The following is a 19,134-nucleotide window of genomic DNA, read 5'->3' as shown; positions in this document are numbered from 1 at the left end:
CGCGGGCAGTCGGGGGTCGCGGGGGTGGGGGCGCCGGCCCTCCCCGGCGGCCGCCTTCTGTAGGGGGCACTGCAGGGTCGTAGAATTTCAAGTGGAAAAGTTCCCCAAACTTGGACAGCCCCCACCCTGCCCCTGCCCAACATCTTCCTTCGCAGCGAGCCCGGGGCCGCGTGCTGGGCCTGCCGCCGTCCCCGCTCCACGACGAGCCCCGCGGCGCCCCGACGGCCCGCGGGCCGGCCGGGCCGCCCTGGGGTCCGCACCCCCGAGGACCCGGCGCGGCGAGCCGGGGTCAGCCGGGCGGCCGAGGCCCGAGCCCCGCCGACCGTCTGACCCGGGGCCGCCCCGCGGCCACCCCGAGGCCGAGGCCCGAGCCGGGCGCGGCGTGGGCCCGAGCGGGCCGGGGTCGCGGAGCCGTGCGGCCGCGCCTCCCCGGGGCCCGAGGGGTCTGGCTCCGGGGCCGGGCGAGCCGGGACCCCCACCGCGGGAGTGCTCGGCGGGGCTCGGCCGTGGGGTCCCCGAGGCGGGAGGTCGCCCGAGCCTGGGAGTGAGCCCTCGCGCCTCCGTGGCTCCTGCGTTCACGCAGCTTTGCACACGCGCGTGTCTGCCGGGTTCCCGCGTGCCGAGCGCGGCGCTCGCGGCGAGAACCGGCGGCCGCGACCCGCTCCCCCGGCAGCGGCGCCGAGCCAGCCGCGGCCCACACTGCCCGCCCGCCCTTCGGGGAGCCCTCGGGGTCCCGGGCCGGGGCGACCCGCGCGCCCCTTTGCTTTTCTGCGGGAGAGTGTGCCTATGGGCGCCTGTGACACTAAAACGAACGTTAAAAACCCCGCTGGGGAACACAGCAATGCACCGAGCGAAGGACGCGAGCGCGCCGGGGAGCCGGGCCGGCGAGCTCGCGGCGGGGAAGGGGCTGCGCTTGCGGCGCCGGGCGGCGGGGGGCGCGGACCCGGGGCTGCCGCGCGGCGACACCCAGCCTCGCGGCCCGCCCCTCCCGAGGCCGCGGCCTCGGCCGGAGCAAGGCGGCCGCTCCGGGGGCGCCGACCCCGGCTCGTCTCCTGCGCGGGAATTCGGGGAGCCGGGGTGTGCGCCCCCGGGCTTCGCGCCGCACCCCGGGAACACTGGCGCGTCCGCCGAACGCGGGAGCGTGCTGTCCCCGCACGCGGTGATGTGACCCCAGGCCGGGCGCACGGCCAGGCCCCCACTGCCCCCTCGGAGAGCGCGTATTGTGCAAATCACAGCCGAGCCGGCCTTTCGGCAGGAACATCGGATTAGACCCGTGGTCCGCGCTCGGTTCCGGACTTGTTTACTTCAGCTCGGCCTCTCCCGGGCTGGACCGCGAGCCTCCTCGCAGGGGCCCAGTTTTATTCATCTGTGTTCCCACCGCCTTCTCACCAGGCTTGGAACAGGCATGTTTTTCAAACATGCTTATGAATGAATGAGAGACGTGCGCTTTAGTCCCCAAGCTCTGCGACCTCCCTGGACTGACTTTGAGCCTTTAAAGCCCTTATCTGTTAAGAAAGGAAAAAAAAAAAAAAAATGGAGGGTTTTAATAATCCTTGTAATCTGTGCCCTGTCTGCCTCTCTGGGGCTGTCGTGAAGATCAAGTGGGACGGGTGACAACGTTTGTAAACCATCAGATGCCGAGCAAATAGCACATAGGATGCTGATTCATTTCGCCCCCTTCGCTGGGAAAGCTTTTAACGAAGTAATTCTTGGGCTTGTTTTTCAGCCGATGGTGGTCGCCCTTCGTGGTCAGTCTTAAATATTTATCGAGGGACAATCCCGTTCTTACATTTAGGAAATCAATCAGGCTTCCATTTCTTTGAGAGAAATGAACAGTGCTTGCACACATAAATAATGGAAGAAAAATCCTCGTATTCCCAAAGCAGCCACCCAAGCAACCCAAGGGCCCAAGAGCAGGGAAATCACAAAGCATCCATGAGATCGGCATAGCAACTCAAAGGCAGCCTTGCACAGCTCTAAGCCAGCCGCATCCAGGCATGGGACTGTGTGCGTGAAATAGTGTTAAGTGAGAAGCAGAGAGGCACGCTGGAAAAGATGGTGTCCGTGTACGCCCTGACCCACGTTGGAAGGGGGAGGAGGATGTAAATCATTACATTTGAATGTTCCTTGGCTGCTTTATTTTCCTGTCAAGTGGCTTAAGCCTGATTTTTTTTTTTTTTTTTTAAGCATTCCCTCATGGCCAAGTATGTGTTTCCTTGGAATTGAAATCTAGGTTGATGGTTTTATATTTTAAAAGCTTTCATTGTGACTCATTCTTGGCCTGGGATAGAATTCTGTAATACTCCCCAAGCTCAAGGAGCCTGGGTGTCCTGTTTCTTGGGCCTCGTTCGTACCCACTTTCTAACGTTTTGCCAGGGGATCCAAGAAGTCACTTTTGGAGACAAGTGTTTCATTGTCTTCCTGTCGTCTTAATCGGTACGGAAGGGAACCATAAACATGGAATTTCCCGGCTGAAGCCAGACGACGGCAGGGACAGAAGGTTTTCAAGTGCTGACAAGTTAGTGGTTAGACAATATCGGTCAGCAGTGCGAGACTCACATCCTCTGGAGAAGAAGCCGAGATGAGACAGGGCTGGGGAAGGCCTGATTCGGGCCCAGCATGTAGTAAGTTCTACCCACATGGGCAACGGGGTTTGTTACTGGAGCTGTCTTGCCAACACACAAAGGCTCTGCTCTCCCTGGAAGGGAGCAGCTCCAAAGAGCAGGGCATCGTGGCGGGTACTGCATACTCTCCCAGCACATCTTCAAGATTCCTGTTCTGCGGTCTGGGAATCCAGATGTGCCCACAACCCTGCACCCACGTGGAAGAGGGGTTCAGCAGTCTCAAATACACACCTTTTAACTTTGACCTTCTTAGTGCCTCTTAAAAGACAGATGGTCATTCTTTTATCAAGACGAACAGCAAAAACCTCATAAATATCTCCTTTGCACAGATCTGACACAACAAGCAGATTCTGGCCAGATTTAGGAAACAAGAGCTTTCACGTTCTGTCTCCCGGAATAGCTCTCGAGACCTTGAGTGTCTCCAGCCTCAGACTAGCTCTGACCTCAGCCACCACGCCCCTCCCCAGCGGAACGACGCTGGGCAGAGGCAGCAGACTCCATTATATCAGGTTGTAACACCAACATTTCAGTTCAATGGGCATTTCTCCCAACCTAGCAGTGGCCGCATCCGGCTTTTCCTGGGCGCTTCTGAAACGGGCAAAACCCTTGCCTTCAAGGAATTTGCAATCTCCACCGACCCCGCCCGCACCGCGCCTCTAACCCTCTCTCCACCGCCGGCCTCTCTTCCCCTCCATCCACCCCCCACGCTGCAGACATGGTGACCTTTCCAAGGCGCAAACCTCATCATGTCACTGCCTGATTGAGGCCCTGAAACAGCTCCCTCCGGCCCACGCCGGCGACGCTCAGCAGAAAACAGGTGCTCTCTAAGCCGGGCCCTCACTAATAGTAACTAATGACGGTCTTTTCATGGTTGGCAGAAAAAAATTAAGTTAATTGATGGAATAGTCTCCGTTTTAAGTGTTTCTCCCCTCACTTTTCTTAAGCCTTTGGTCCCTTCGACCACTTGGCTATATTGGATTACACTATAAGACTATATCTGATTTGTCCCAGAACCATGAATTTCATTAATTTTTCTTTTTTTTGCACATAGCAACATTTCCTGGTGTTCTGCCTGTGGCTGTTTTGTTTTCTCAACATGGTGGAGTGTCCACGGGGACAGGGACTTGGCATTCAAGGCCCTTCCCCACAGGGCCACCTAAGTGGTGAGCTTTTAAGTGCCTGGATTTCGAGTCTTGCCCATCGGCTTAGTTAAGCTTCTTCGAGACTTAGTGCCCCTGTCGTGTGGTGTAGTAAATGTCTGTGGCATGGACATATACATGGATTTCTAGAAAGGTGAGATTAAATATAGCAAGTACCAGATGGTCAGTGTCCTAAGTGGGGGACTGTCTTCCCCCCATCGCTTGCTGTCCCCACTCACCTAGGCTCCTTCTTGTGACTCAGACCTCAGACCACCCCAGATGAAGTAGCATCCACCCTCTGACCTTGCCCGTGCCATTGGGAAAGGACTGTCTCCTCTCCCAGGGCCCAAGGCCCACCACCCCATGGGCCCATGTTCAGTCAGCTTCAAGACTCCATCAATATCTAACCTCAGGGATTTTGGTCTTTGAGGCCAAGAAAGAGACCTCTTTGGTAATAGTTCATGCCAGCAAAGCAAATCTTCTTCACTCTTTTTTTTTTTTTTTCCCTTCCAGGATGATGTTGACACACGTGTACTAAAATAAATCAACCTTTCCATCTTAACCATCTCCCTTGGCAGGAACAATAAGTTGATGTGCCAAGCCAGGGCTGACCTGTGTGACTCAGCCCTCGAAAGCTATGAAGGAAATCATTGTGTTTTCATGGTAACAGGTTGTAAGACCCAGAGAGCTCGTCCCCCTCCTTTCTTCCCATGGCTGTAGCCGCTGACCTGTTTGTGGGGTTCTGTGTGGTGTGAGCCCAGAGCTGGAATCTGGTTCTCGCCCGATGCCACCTTTGTAACCGGCCTTTTCTCATTAGCCAGGTAACTTTGTATGCATCAGCAGTCCCTTGATCGCAAGCCACAGAACCCAAATCAGACTGTCTTAAGCTTAAAACCAAATGTGTCAGCCCAGGTGACATTAAAAAAAAAAAAAAAGAAAGAAAATCAACCTAAAAACAAAACAACAACTCAGCAAAGCTAGACCTGGAGGGTACATGAGATCAACAACACTCCCTCCCTCGTTCAGCCTTGCCTTCCTCTGCGATAGTCCAGGCTCAGGCTCGCTCTCCCCGGGAGGTAGCAAACTGAGATCTGGAAGCTCTGCCCTAGTGTTTCACAGCAGAGCAACCCCAGAGGAAGGACCCTTCTCTTCCCTAATGAGCCCAACAGAAGTTCTAGAATTAACTCACATTGACCCGCCCTGAGTCACCTTATCTCTAGACCCTGAAGCCTCAACTGAGGCTAGAAAGTAGTGATCATCTCATCAGTCAGGCCTGGGTCACGAGACCACCTCTGGACTCGTGAAGGTGAGGGCGGCAGGCTCAGGGCCGCCCAGACGGAATGCACGACAGGTTTGCCTTTTTGGAAATCAGGGGGTTGGACCCAAGGAAAGGGATGCTGGGCTCTCCGATGCAACAGATTTCTGCCTCAGGCCAGTTTTCAATCCACACTCTGGGCCCTTTCCACACGGCCATCTGCCCTTCCTGGAACTGATTCCCCGGGCTTTGGAAGCTTTGGTCGGGACTGGTTGTCCTTCCCAGCCTGTCCATCGCCCAGCCTACGAGTGCGGATTCGGCCCCAGTCTTGCGTCGCTGCTTTTCCCGTCTTACCCTTCACCCTCCTGCGGTTTCAGGTCCTACCCGCCCTTGGGCTCTCTCCACCAACGCCACTGTCTGTGCTCTCCCGTCTCACTCTGAGCACTCCTTCCCAGCTGCACAAAAGTGCCTGGGTGTCCCCCAGGGGACCTCAGCTTGCCTTCGAGGGACACTGCTCCTCCTCTATTCCAGACCTGCAGCAGGGGCAACGCCTGGCATCCAGGCCCCAGAAGCACAGCCTTTGGCCTCGTCTGCCATCCCAGCAACTCCTTGCCTGAGCCACCGTACTGTTCCTGACCAGAGTGCGGGGGTGTCCGCAGCCCTTCCTCCTCCCCCCTCCACCCCCGGCTACTCCGCTGGTCTTGTCTCTTTCGCCTGGAAAATCACAACAACAGCCAGTCTACCTGGTCTGCCTGCTTCCAGTGCTGGTCCTGCTATAGGATAAACCCCCACTTCACTGAAAAGATCGATCTGTTCGTGCTCCTCTCCTGACCAGACCCTTGCTTTGTCATCCCGCGGCCTATGGGAGAAAAGGAACTCCTTGACTTCGCCTCTAAAAGCCTGAAGTGCCCCTGTGGTCTCTCAAGCCACACCTGCCGTGCATCCTATGCCTTCTGGAACATTCTCTGCCCACTCCATGCTTGTGCTTTCCATCCCCTCTGACACGTGCTCTCCTCTGCCTTGAACAGTTTGCTCGACTCCCACCCTCTTCGTCTTGAAAATTCTCACTCACCTTCCAAGATCGTCATGCCATCCCCCCCAGGGAACATCGGTCCCTTTTGCTTTGTGGAGCGCAAAGCACCGTGTTCATTCCTGGCCTGCAGGATACGCCACCACCTTGTCTTGGGTTTTCACATCTGTGGGCCCCAGGAGCCGGGGACTTCGGGGGGTGGGGGGCAGACACTGGACTGTCCTCTTCTGAGTCTGGTGCCTGGCCGCGGGGGCTCTCGTTCATCCTGAACGACCTAACGAATGTCATGTGAGCACCTCTCGTGGGGCCGGCGGAGTGAGGGGGACCCACCAGGATTGGAGGGGGCCGGGAGGCATTGCGGGCATCGTGGTGGGAAGATGGCTGGATCCTGCTTTACACCCACAACCCTGGGGTCAGGACTCGTGGCTGGTGAGGCCAGGCCAGGCCAGGCAGAGAGTCCAGGTAGATGTCAGGGCCTGCTCCCTGTAATTGGAAGCCATCCATAAGCCCAAAGGCCTCCGGGGTACTGGGGCTAATGAGAAGGTTGTGATGAAGAGGACAGAGGAGGAAAAATCTGGCTGAACTTTGAGTCTCCCACTGGCACACCCCCTCCCCGCTGTGCAAGGCCCGCCCGACCGCAGCCAGCAGTCTAAACCAATTTGAGTCTTAAGGTTGGATTGTCGGTGATAAACACATGTCCCTGGTACCCTCTTTCTCTTTTTTTCCTTCCAAAGTTCAGTAGCAAACCTAGTTAAATGTTTTCTTTGGCTCTATTAGATGTGACTTCACTATTCTCCCCTGATGGGATCCGCAGCCTGCTTCATGTCTTTCTGATGGAAATAAAGGCTGATTGAGTCGGACTCGTGTCAAATTATCTCTGGAAATATGACTGGACGTGGGGTCTGGGTGAAGCTCATTCGATTCTCTCTGGGTGCTCCATTTCTCAGGAGGAGCCAGGGAAAGCAGGACGCGTGTTCCGGGCACCTCCCAAGGGAGAGAGGTTTCTGGGCCCATGGGGACTAGAGTGTGGTACACCTTGACGTAACCGGGGGTCACTCGTGCAGAAGGCCCAATGCAAGTAGGGCGGGGAAGGGTAGGCTAGGTCTAGAGAGAAGCCAGGCACCCACGGACTCCCCTGCATCGGTGGTATTTCCTGCTAAGGCGGTTACCGTGATCGCGACGTCCCGTGCTTCCTTGTTGCCTCAAGGACCCTTCCCAGCAATCGGTATTAAGACCTGAGTCAATCAATGGAGGGACCAATTGCTTTACCAATACCGAAGAACCGAAGGGCCACAATGAGGCCAGCATTCCGGGACATGCCAGAGCTGGGGGAGACACTGCTCTCAAAGAACTCAAGCCTGGCTGGGGACACAAAGCCAACAGACGGGAGACAATTAGCGAGCAATGGAGTTTGAAAAAATATGCCAGACTGACTATAAAGGCAGCCGTGGCTCAGCGAAGGGAGAGACTGATCATCTCTGCGGAAGCCTCCTTCATGGAGGGAGGTAGAGGCAGGCCCGCGCCTCGAAGGAAGGATGGGGAAAGCTTCAGGAACAGAAGGGCGTGGCAGGGGTGAGGGGTGGCTGTGCAGGCGCAGCGCTCGGGGACAGGCAGGCGGGGGACGAGGAGGGAGTTGCTGAGCTGGGGGAACACGGGCGGTGAGAGAGGAGCATGCAAACCCCGATTACACCCAGATCTGGGGGCCGCCCGGGAGTCAGGGTTTTCCTTCTGATGCTTATTCAGCTCATAAGCGTTTATGTCACGCCTATCTTTATGGCGCACCATACGTTTATGCCGGCCACTGTGAAAGGTGCTGGGGATTCAAGGATGAGCAAGACACAAAAGGCGAGTCAGACACAGGAAGATCTTCTAGCAGGTGCTACCGCAGAAAAACGCACCAGGGGCAGGCAAAGAGGTGCAGCCCGCTGAGCTCAGCAAAGAGTTAAGCAGGCTTCATGGAGGGAGTCTCCTAGGGCCCTAGGAACTGGTGGGCCGTGGAAAAGACAGAGGCATAATCTGGGCGGAACAAAGATGTTCGCTACAATGTTGCTTACTGGAGCAAAGAAGTGGACAATCTAAATATGCAACAAAAAGTGGCCAGTTAGATACATCATGACCCTCCGCAGGAATCCCACCGAGCATTTAGAAAGAATAAAGCAGTCCAGTATGTGCAGATTGGGAAAGGTCTGCAAGATAGAGTGTTAAGAAAAAAAAATTGCAAGACCCAAAAAATAATATATTGTTTGCCCTCTGTCACGTGAGAAATATATATAATATATATAAAAGTATATATAGAGAGATTATCTCTGGAAAGAGACACAAGAAACATGGAATGTTGGTTGTTCCCAGACAGAGGAAGCGGGAAGGGGACAGAGGGGAAGGCTGTCCCTTGGACTTGGCGTGAAACGACTCCATCAGGAGACAGTGCCTGAAGCTTGACTCTTCCAACGTGCTGGAGACCACCCAGGTGGGCGGGTGAGGATAGCATTCTGGGCAGAGGGGACAGCCCAGATGAGCCCTGGGGAAGGTTTGGAGGAAGGTTCTCTTGCAACAGGCAGAGGGCCGGTCAGCAAAGCCTGGCCCACGGAGAGAATGAGGTGCTGGGCTGAGCTGACACTTGGGTCAGAAACCACTCACTTACACTGTCCTGCTGCGGTCGCGGACCTCGCGTGATGGTTTTCAGAGGTGTGGACTTGCAGTCTCATTCTGGCTGTGATGCTGTAGCAGAATACACAGACTGGGGGGCTTATAAATGACAAAAGTCTCTTTCTCAACATCCTGGAGGCTGGAATTCCAAGAGCAAGGCACAGGCCCACTCAGGTTCTCGGGGTTGGAGCTCAGAAGCCCGGTGCCATCTCTTTCCTAAGGAGGGGCACTGATCACATTGGTGAGGACTGCACCCTCATGACCTGGTCTTCCCCCAAAGTTCCCACCTCTCACATCATCACCTTGGGGTGCTTTGATTTCAACAAGTGAATCTGGGGGTGGGGGGGCAACGCAATGTTCAGACCACCCGTGTGACCATGTTGAGTTGTACTTCCCAGAAATTCCTTCTTCATGTGTTGACAGCGAGGACAGGCTACAAGATTTCTGCAAGATTCAGAAGGCGCTTTCCCCAGCGTGAGGTTCAACGATCAACACACCAATGTGAGGCTTTTCCTTCCCACCGTTCACTTTCTAGGAGGAGGAAGCAGAAAATAGCCGAAGAGAAGTAATGCAAGTCCAGAGATTGAGAAGTGCCAGGCAAAAACTAAGAGGCAGGATGGGGGTTGCTCTAGACAGGGGATATTTCGGGGGAGGGGGAGCTTCTCGGAACAAGTAACGTAGCAAAGGAGGGGGAACATGCAGGGCGAGAGCAGAGCCAAAGATCTTGGGGGCCTTGGAAGCCAAAGTCAGGAGTTTGGGTTTTATTCTAAGAGCATCTTGGAGTCAAGGCATCTTTTGAAGTTGGCTGCGTGAAAGCCCCCATGTAGCTTTTCCTCTCCAGGTGTATGTGTGTATGTCTGGGCTGGGGGAGAACTTCGTGTCTCGGTCTTTGCCTGAGGTTGACCCACAGTCCTCTCCATCCTGCATCGGTGTGAGGGGGGCCCGACTCCCTGCGGGGCTCACCAGAATGCTGTCTGTCCAAGGAAATCAGACTTCTCACTAAGGAGTTCTTTTCAGGGCCCCTGATAAAAGCATCATGTGGATGCTGAATTACTCGTGTGGTTTCACGCTTCATTTCCCTAAGATGTCATTAGCAACATCAGACACTTCTGTCTTCATTCGACAGAATTTCCTACCCTGTTCTGCCTGGAACTGGGGGAAAAACAAAAGGGAAGGCATGGTGTTGGGAAGTTGGCTTGGGAGCAGCAGAGGGGCCCTTTCAGGGCGGCGGGAAAGTCCAGCAGAGGGAGAGCACCTCACAACAGGACAGATGGCTGTCATCGTCCCAAGGGGTCACTGGTCAGCCCCACGTCCTCTGGCTCCTGTTCCGAGCCTCCCGGCTGTAGCGTTTCTAATTGATTTAGAAATAACGATTGTATTGGCTGGATGCCCAGAGACCATGCAGGCCAGAGAAGCAAGGCTATTTGTCCGAGGCCACATAGCTGCCCAGTGCCAGCGTTGGCCTTGAACCCAGTTTGACTCCCTCCAAGAAGAATGAGTGCCTTCCCAGAGTCCTCTGTGAAGAACCCTGTGTGTGGTTCTCTGGGACGACAGGTGTCATTTCTCACTCCGACCATGATCTGGTTTGGAAGCAAGGCCTAGGGGGCAGGTGTACAGGTCAGAGCGAGCAGAAGCAGGGAACCATTTCCACACTGGTAAAAGGACTCAGACCCTCTTGCCAAGCAACACACACTTAGACCACACCAAGTTTTTCTTGGAACCATCTGGTACCTTGACTATCTTCACCCAGTATTGGGTGGATGGCTCAGGATGTGGTGGACCGCTTCCTGGGAGTGCTGGCTGTGCTATTGGTCTCCTGTCATTTAAAGACCCAAACCTCCACCTTCGGGAAGCCTTCCTGGATTGATGGAAGAAGGAATAGCTTCTCAGATGCTGACTAGTGTTTCCGGACTCACTGGCCTTCCCAGCAAAGGTCCAGAGCTGAGTCTCATTGGCCTGACCTAGATCACACAGTTCAATGAGTTGCTCTCACCCGGGGAGTGAGGCTCCCTCTGGCCCAGCCTCGATCTCCTACTCCTGAGACAGCCAGAGGTGGCCCAGCTCTCCGGACCACACAGACGGAGGCGGGCGGGGGATGCTTTCCCGAGGAAAATCAGTCTGCTTCCAGAGGAAGGAAAAGCAGACGCTGGGCAGGTAAGGGGCAGCAGCCCCCAAGGACTGAACACAAGCATTTCCTTATCTCCCTCTCAGAGCCGGAGAGCCGTGGGACTATGTATACCCAACCCAGTTCTATACCACGCTCAAGCAGAGTGGGGGCTTGTCAACGTTTGTGGAGTGAATGAAGGAATAAATGAATGGCAGACGAGGGAAGGAACTCCCGAGAGCAAAGGCGGGGCTCACAGGTGGGAAGAAAGCAGGCCCCAGCAGACCCGAGGCAGGGACGGCCCAGGCCCCACGCGCAGCGGGCGGGCCCGGCCCGAGAGACCGTCGGGAAGCCCTGGGCGGTGTGGACAGGGCTCCAGCAGCCGGATGGCCTCCCTGCCCAGGGTGCTTGGGCCTGCGTTTCGGCGGGAGGCCGCAGGAGCTGGCGAGCCAGTGGCAGGTCTGGGGGCTTAGGGTGCAGCGTGGTGTGAAATGAGGGGCTCTATCCTCAAATGGAACTGCCTTGGCCAGTGGCCCTGGTCCTGGAGCAAGCTTCACGGCAGCAGATGGACGCGGAGCGATAGGAGAGAGCCCCCGGGCGTGATAATTTCCTTGCTCCTTGAAAGCTGAGCGGCTGCCAGCCCAGAATGGAGAATCACTCATAGGTATTTTTCTTGAGTTGGGGGATGGGCGGCTGGAGTCCTGCACCGTATCCCGGTGGGGGAGGGGGGTATGTTGGGGCCGCGTGGCCTCCCCAGAGGCGGGCCTGCCCGGCGCGGGGCTCTCGGGGCCCCTGACAGCATTGCTGGGCAGATGGAACAGCAACTGGGCCCGTCATTCTTCGGTTTGCAGGAAAGGAAGCCGCGCGCATCTGAAGACGAAACAAGGCCGCTTGGGGTTGCTTTTCATGCGAATCCCATGCCTGAGTTTCCCATGTGGAGGGAGAGGCTTTTTCACAGCTCCTTGATCTTTTAAAATGAGCGGGACGTGGAAGCAGGAACCATCTGCTGGGCCCCATGGGGCCTGCGGGAGGAGGAACGTCCCAGGCTCTCGGCTCCTGCTGGTGGTTGAAAAACTGCTTAACCGTATCCCTTGCTGTGTATGTGTGCGTGTTTGCACGTGCAGGTGTGCACACATGTGTGTGCCCGTGTACGGGCACGGGTGCATATGCGTGCAAGTGTGTGCACACGGCGTATATATGCGTGTGTGCACACGCGTGTGTATATGCATGCATGTGTGCGTGCGTGCGCACACGCGTGTATGTGTGCATGTGCATACGTGTGTGTATATGCATGCATGTGTGTGCGCGCGTGCATGCGTGTGTGTGTGTGTGTGTTGGGGGCACTGCTGTAGCTACAGCTAAGCTCAGCATCCGGAATGAGTTGCCGCCCACAACTGGGAAACCAGGGCTCCTGCCCCCCTCTTTTTACACACAAAGAAGCAGGTGCGTGTGCTGGCCTGAGGTCACCGAGGGGCAGAGCCAGGATGGGACTCAGGTCCAACAGGCTCCAGAGCCCATGCCCAGTCCCTCAGTCATAGTGTTAACTGGGCCGGGGGGTGGTGGGGAGATGGGGTCACGGCACCCATGATGATTTGAGTTAAGCCACCTCAGCTGAGAGCACCTCCTAAGGAAGCCGTCGAGGACTAACCTCGCAGAGTCCCCAGCAGTGGCAGGGGACTGGGTCGTCAACAGGTGCTGACAGAGCGGTCACCACATGCCAGCACAGAGCTGGCTGCCTGGGATGCCATGGCCGTCCTGGCACAGAGACCCGGCCTCAGGGCAAACAGGAGGCTCCCAGAAAGGGTGATCAGGGAAGGCCTCCAGGAGGAGGTAACATGGGAGCAGAGAGACTATCTTGGAAGAGCACCACAGGGAGAGGGACCAGCAGGAGGGTAGGAGCTTGGCTGACGCTTTCACAGAACGGGGTGGGGGGGCGGGGGGGTGCATGGGACAAGAAGGGACTCACCAGGAACCAGAGGATGCAGAGCCTAAGAGGCTGTGTGGGGGGCCCTGGATTTGGCTGAATCTAATCAGGCCGCTGGGGACTCCTGGGGTCTTTCCATGTGGGTCCCGAGAGGTGGGAGTCTCAGTCCCCTAAGGGCGGAGGTCCCCTGGCCCCATCGGCATCTGGTGGCTCTCTTTCAGGCCTTCCAAGCTACACTGCGGAGAAGGTTCTGAGCGGGGCCGGGGAGGTCTCGGTCCTCCATCCCTGTGTCGCCTGCCCTTGCTACCACCTGGAACAGAAAGTTTCCAGGGCCCTTCTCCCGAAAGTCTTGTGGATCCACTATGTGACCCTCCGTACAGGGCTGGCCGGCGCGTTCAGCTCCGCGCTGGGAAGAGTCGCCGCCCTGAACATTTCCTTCTTTCCGAAGCCTTCTTTCTGGGCTTCTCAACCACCTTGGCTCTCCAGCAGGCTTGACTCCCTTTCCTCCGGCGGAGAAACGTTTTTGGCACTCTGTCTCATCGCTCTTTGGAAAGGTGTCCCGGGCCGCCCATCTGAAACCAGAGTCGGAAAGAAAACTGGGGGGTGGGGGTGACCCCCTCTGGTGAGTCTTCCTGCCAACGTGACACCGCTGTTTGCTCCTGTCTCGACTGGGTGTGGCCTCCTTGACCCACACACAGTCCTGGGAGACAGAGGAGAGGGGTCACGGCAGCTGCAGGCATCCCGCCAAAGAGAGGGGGCAGAGGACCCTCCCCACCAGTTCCCCAACTTGGCGCCGTGGGGCCGGGTAGCCCACTTGTGGGTGTTTAGCAGCAGCCCTGTTCTGCACCCATAAGATGCCAGTGCCAACCCCCCCAGGACCAGATGTCCCCTGGGGGGCAAACACTGCCCACCTCCCCCCGACCCACAACCCGGGTCCAGACCCACTGCTCTTCACAGCCAGGGCTCTGGATGGAGGCCCCGTGGCTGGCGACTGTCTAGACTTGAGCTCCTCACACAGGCTCTCGGTGACTCTGGGGCTGGAGCACACATGCTGACTCCGTGAGGGACCCAGGGGAGACCGAGGCCCAAGGCTGGCATGCGGCAGCCGCCCACCTTCACCGGAGTGCGCCATCCACTGGGACGACTCTCCCTTGATGTCTGGAACGGGGGTCCCCTCCTCTGAATGCAGAGATGGCCACCAAAGCCTCTGTGTCCTAGAGGAGCATCGCGAGTGCGGGTGCGTGCCCGAGCTGTGGGGACAGAGAGAAGCTCGTGTGTTGGAAGCGCCCGGCCCTGCCTGGGGCCTGGCGGGTCTTTGACCAGAGATGCCCTACCCGGATCCCCAGACTGGTGGGTATGGCCTGACCTTTACTTTTCATGCACTCGCATTTTTCATTTTTTCCCCTGGTTCTTGGCTCCGGACAAAGTGGAAAACCGTATACAGTGGCCATACTGTTGATGTCTTGCTCAGAGAGGAGGAAAGATTTCACAGTTACTGAGCAAAAACACAGGTTGACAGGTAGGCTAATAAATCACGCCCACATTTCTGCATCTGCCGGTGCGGGTCTATATGGTATTTTTCCTTTCTCAAGAAGAGAATTTGAGCTCTGGACTCTCTGACAAGGCCCCATTAAATAGGGCCTTTCTCCCGCCCGCTGACGGCTGCTTTTATAAGAGTGTTTATCAAACAGAACCCGAGGCCCCTTTTTCCCTCCACTGGGAGGGTGGGGAGCCCTGCAGGCCAGCGCCTCCGGGGGAGGTGAGTGGGTTTTCTTGCATGAAGTTCATGAAATTAGAGAGGGCAAAGGTGCCTTCCCGGGCAGGGGTCTAGGACAGGCGCGGGTGTCCGTAGGCATCCGGCCGGCATTGGAAGAATGACTCCTTGTGTCCACGTTGGCCAGATGGTCGACCTTTGCCTCCGGAGCCTTGCCCATCTCCTCTCTGCCGGCCAGATCCTTCTCCCGCCTCACTCTCTCGCCCCTCCCCTTCACCCAGCCTGTAGTCACTAGGCTATAAAATGACTGTGGAATAACTATCGATCAAATAACAAATATTTTTAACATCTATCATGTATATGCCACTGGGTTAAGACCTAGAAAATGTATGGGGCTTTGGGGAGGGGAATGAGGTCCTCCGTTATGAATGATGGCAAAATCATGGCACGCCTGTGCCCACTCTCCCCTCCCACGCTCGGGGCAGACATCGCTAATCACTCACCGGGCGTGTAGCTCCAGGATTCTGTTTGACATCATGCTGCTCTAGTCTGCGTATCTTGGGAGGATTAAAAACCCACCCCTCATGATACCAAGAACCATAAGAGGCAAAACCACAGGGGATGAAGCCTAGATGAGGCCGTGGCAAGAGGCCTAGGCTTTCTGTGGCATGGCCTCTCACCTCCACCAAGGTCACCCTGGAAGACTTCCGGAGGAGGTGACATGCCAGTGCATTAGCTGTCTCAGCTCTCCTAGGGCATTTGTCTTTGATGAAATGGCAGGCCTGCATCCCTGCTCCTCACTGGGACCCACTGCTATCCTGCCACCATGGTGTTTGTGGCTCCTTCTGCCTGAAATGCACTTGCCCTAGCTCATCCCATGGCTGGCTCTTTCCCGTCCTCCAGATCCCAGTTCGAATGGCTCCTTCCAGAGAAGTCCCCAGGCTGTCCTCTACCAGCAGGTGTGCTCACAGCCTCTCTCTCTCAGCCCCCTGCAGCTTCCACTAGCTGGGAGCTGGCCCCACCACTGCCCACCACTGCGGCCCGCACACGGAGGGGCAGGCACATCGTAGGTCTGCAATAAATACGTGTCCGAAGACTGAAGAAGAAATAACGCCCAGAAGGTTCTGCAGAAGGCTCTGGGGACAACCGGGCCTTTGCAAAGCCTCTCCACAGAGCGGCTAATTCCATGACAGTCCCCAGAGCCCTAGTCCCTCTTCTGAAGCTGCCAGAGCTCCCACGCAGCCAGCCGTGTCCCCTTCCGTGAGTCTCCAGTCCTCGGCGTGTGCCCTCCCACCTGGATGGAGGGCGGGGCTCAGCCCATCCCAGGTGAGCTTTGGAAGCAAGCACGGGGATGGCCAAACAACGGATGGCAGCCGGCTGCCGCGGGGAGATCTGGCCCCCTGAGTGCGAGGTCAAGCGCCAGCACCTGCTGTCCCACGGCTGTCTGGCATGTCACGACAGCACCACTATCCTCTCCAGTTTACAGGCGGGGAAAGAGACTCAGCAAGCTCAGCCATCGTTGCATAGAGGGGGAAACGGAGCTCAGAGAGGTGAAGTCATTCGTTCTAGGACACACAGCAGCTAAGAGAGAGCCAGGACTCAAACCCAGACTGCCCGACCCTCTTAGGGCCTGGCACGCTTCATCTGGTCCCTCTAGCAGAGGGTCTCGGAGGGGGAGGCAGGTGAGAGCTGGCCCGAAGCAAGGTGACTGTCTCACCCAGGGGCTCAGAACTAAGGGCTCTCCTTTGGTCAGGAGGGCCACTCAGGAAGGTCGGCTGCCGGCCACCACTATTCTCTGGCCTCCAGTCCCCAGTAGGAAGCAAGAGCAGAAAGGCTAGGAGCCCAGCCCGCATGGCGACAAGCTTCTGGGACCCTCGCCTGCCCTTGGGTATTCTCTTAGACCACCTATTTGTCCCAGCCCCCCGGAGCCTGGAACAGCTGCTCCACAGCCCCGTCCACCCTCCTAGTGGGGCCCAGGGACAGACTCCAGGGCCCCTGATTTCTGTAACTTTCTCCCAGTGAGGCCCAAATTCAAACTCTTCTGGGTTCTGTGGGGCAGTCGTTGTAAGAGACTGCCAGAAACGGGTGCTTCAGACAACGGGGATTTGTTCTCTCCCAGGGCTGGAGGTCAGGCACCTGAAATCGAGGTGCAGACGGAACCAGTTGCCTCCGTGGGTCCCTTCTGGACTCTGGTGGCTCCTGCTCCTCCTTGGCTTGTGGTCCCATCTTCACAAGGGCCTCATTCCTCTGCGGTTCCGTGTCTTCTCCTCTTTGCATGGGGACAACAGTCACTGCATTTAGGACCCACCCGAAACCAGGATAATATCATCCCAAGACCCTTAACTAAGTATATGCACTAGGACGCCATTCCCAAATAAGGTCACCGAGGTTCTGGGTGGACGTGGAATCGGGAGGCAGGGGAGGCACCGCTCAGTCCACCCCAAGGGTCAGCGGCCAGCTGTGGGCAGAGATCCCGAGTATCCAGGGCTGCCCACAGACCCAGACGCCCCCGAAGAGAAGGCAACATTAGCAGCTGGGGCTCCCTGCGCCCGTCATCCCCGTGGGTGTCACACCTCCCAGAGGGGCGCTGTCTCTCGGTGGGGGAAGGGGGGTTGGCTTCAGAACGGGCCTGCATGGCCACCTTCGGGGGCCAGATGGAGGCAAGGTCACCTTGGATTTCATCATCATCATCACCAATTTGAACTTTGCTTTCATTGTGTGTGTGTAACTTGTTTTGTTTTGTTTTGTTTTAAAGGCTCACCAGGGCTAGGAAAGAGTCTTTAGGTCCTGGTAATGTTCGCCACCGGCTGACAGAGGATCCATTGTCCGCAGGACCAGGGGCCCTCTGGGGAGATGTAGGTCTCTCTCCTGCTGGAGCCTGGGGCTGGTCTCAGCTGTCCCCGAATCCGGATTTGCTGGGAAGTGGGCTGCAGAATGGACCCCAGGAGAGTCATAAACCCCAGGCAGGAATGAAGCACAGTTTAGAATGTGAGGATTTGAATGGAATAATATACAGCCTGGGAGATAAGCCTCTTCTCAGTCTGGGCCTGCATTCCTGGGACAAAGCCCACAGATAGGATTACTGCAAAGAACTGAACCAGGAAAGCCGCATAATGACCTGCTTGCCAGCCTGTCTTCCAGCCTCAGAGACAGTCCGCCAGGGTCTCGGCCCTCATGGAGCCCCTCACCGGCAGGGGACACCAGCAGGCAAATGGGAAGTCCCATACAGGTGCCGGGGGTAAGGCGTGTGGAGGGAATGGGGAAGGGCGCAGGGAACCCTGGGGCTGGGGAGGGGAGGAGGTCGGACGAAGGCTTTGCAATACGCCTGCTTCTCTCCATCTCTTCTACTTTGCCCCCATACACTGAGCTCCCGGCATCCGCCCTGCACCCCTAAGCATTCTCTACCCGAGAACCAGAGGAAGCGTTTAAAAACTGGGTAAGGGTGCACCGGTATCAGACGGCCCAGTAATAACTGCTTTATGGAAAATGACAAGGATGGCATATCTTTTAAAATATGTTTATACATTTCACATATAATATACGCTATATAAAGATTTATATTCTATAGCTATAACCCTCGGGATCTATCTGGATCTCCCTCTCACCTTGGCTAGGGGAAATTGCCACAGGCACAGGGAATGAAGGTCTTCCCCCAACCTGGCCGTGAGCAGGTAGTCCCCCCCCTCCCCCCGCGAGTGCCCAGGTACCTCTCTGAGCTACCCTAGACCAGCGAACCTCCACTCTGGCACCTCCTCCCTGTTGGCGGTTTCTGACCTCTTAGTGGGGAGGGGGAGTTGACACACATCTCTGCCTACAGGCCCTCTCTTCTCCGAAAGTTGCGCACAGCTCTTGAGTCTGAAACAACCAACTTTGCTCAGGTTTGAAGGGTCCTTGACACGGCGCAGGCCTTAGGGGAAAGACAAGTTCTTGCCAGGGTATAAACACAACCCTCAGCAGGAAAGAGCCCCTGGATTCCAGAACACTCCAAGCAAGTCCTCTCCGCGCCCCCCACTGGCCTCTGGGTCAGGTGGCTTCTGATGCACCTGGCAGAGCCCGGTCCCAGGAAGGTGCTTGATACGTAACCGAGAGGGCCAAACGGCTAATAGAGGGATCATAAGGCTCATATCTCTGTGCAGACCACTTTCTTCTTCACAGGGAGATACACCCTAAGCCAGATGGCAGCAAGACCTGGCACCTTTAGGACTAGGGACAGGGGAGAGAGATGGGGGGCACACCCGCCAGGCCCTCTGGAAGCTCATGTCTACTTAGGAAGACAAGATATTGAAAACCTCACCGCTGATAAAGCTAAGCGGCTGGTCAGTACAACAGCAGAACAGACAGTCAAGGCATCACATGATTAATCACCCGGAGAATGGTAGGGATGATCGATGTTTTAGGAACTCGGGGGAGGGAGACATTTGTTTTTTTAAGCTGGGCAGAGCAGATACCATGGGGGTGATTGTGCCCTTTCAGAGAGGGCTGGTGGGGCTGTGGTCTCAGGGGGCCCTTGTCTGGGGGACTCATGCTGGTGGGAACTTGGGGGGAGAGTCTTATTTTTAAGGAGTGGGTCGGACAATCAGTCGCCCGCCTGCTACAGCCTAGCCACACTGGGGGCTTCAGAAAAGCAGCAAGTTCAAGGAAAGAGGGAGCCCGTGAGAGCTGGATTCCACTTCCAGCTGTCCGAGCTTCTCCAGGACG

General features: G+C 56.6%; 1 long non-coding RNA gene across 2 annotated transcripts; it reads right to left on the bottom strand.

Annotated features, from left to right (window-relative positions):
* Window positions 1-8,269: 8,269 nt before the first annotated feature.
* LOC106006591 lies at window positions 8,270-17,603 on the bottom strand. Of its 2 annotated transcripts, XR_001180746.2 has the most exons (4): window positions 17,198-17,603; window positions 16,573-16,705; window positions 13,836-13,972; window positions 8,270-13,294 (listed from the first exon to the last, which is right to left on the bottom strand). It is a non-coding gene; the product is annotated as an uncharacterized LOC106006591 (long non-coding RNA). The 2 variants fall into 2 exon arrangements; XR_001180745.2 differs by having other exon boundaries at window positions 8,270-13,972.
* Between the last annotated feature and the right edge of the window lie 1,531 nt (window positions 17,604-19,134).

The sequence above is a fragment of the Mustela putorius genome, unplaced genomic scaffold, assembly GCF_011764305.1.
Source record: "Mustela putorius furo isolate JIRA1106 unplaced genomic scaffold, ASM1176430v1.1 tig00003972_pilon_pilon_pilon, whole genome shotgun sequence".
NCBI lineage: Eukaryota > Metazoa > Chordata > Mammalia > Carnivora > Mustelidae > Mustela > Mustela putorius.
The sequence above is the reverse complement of the archived record's forward strand: the minus strand, read 5'-3'. Positions and strand labels throughout refer to the sequence as shown.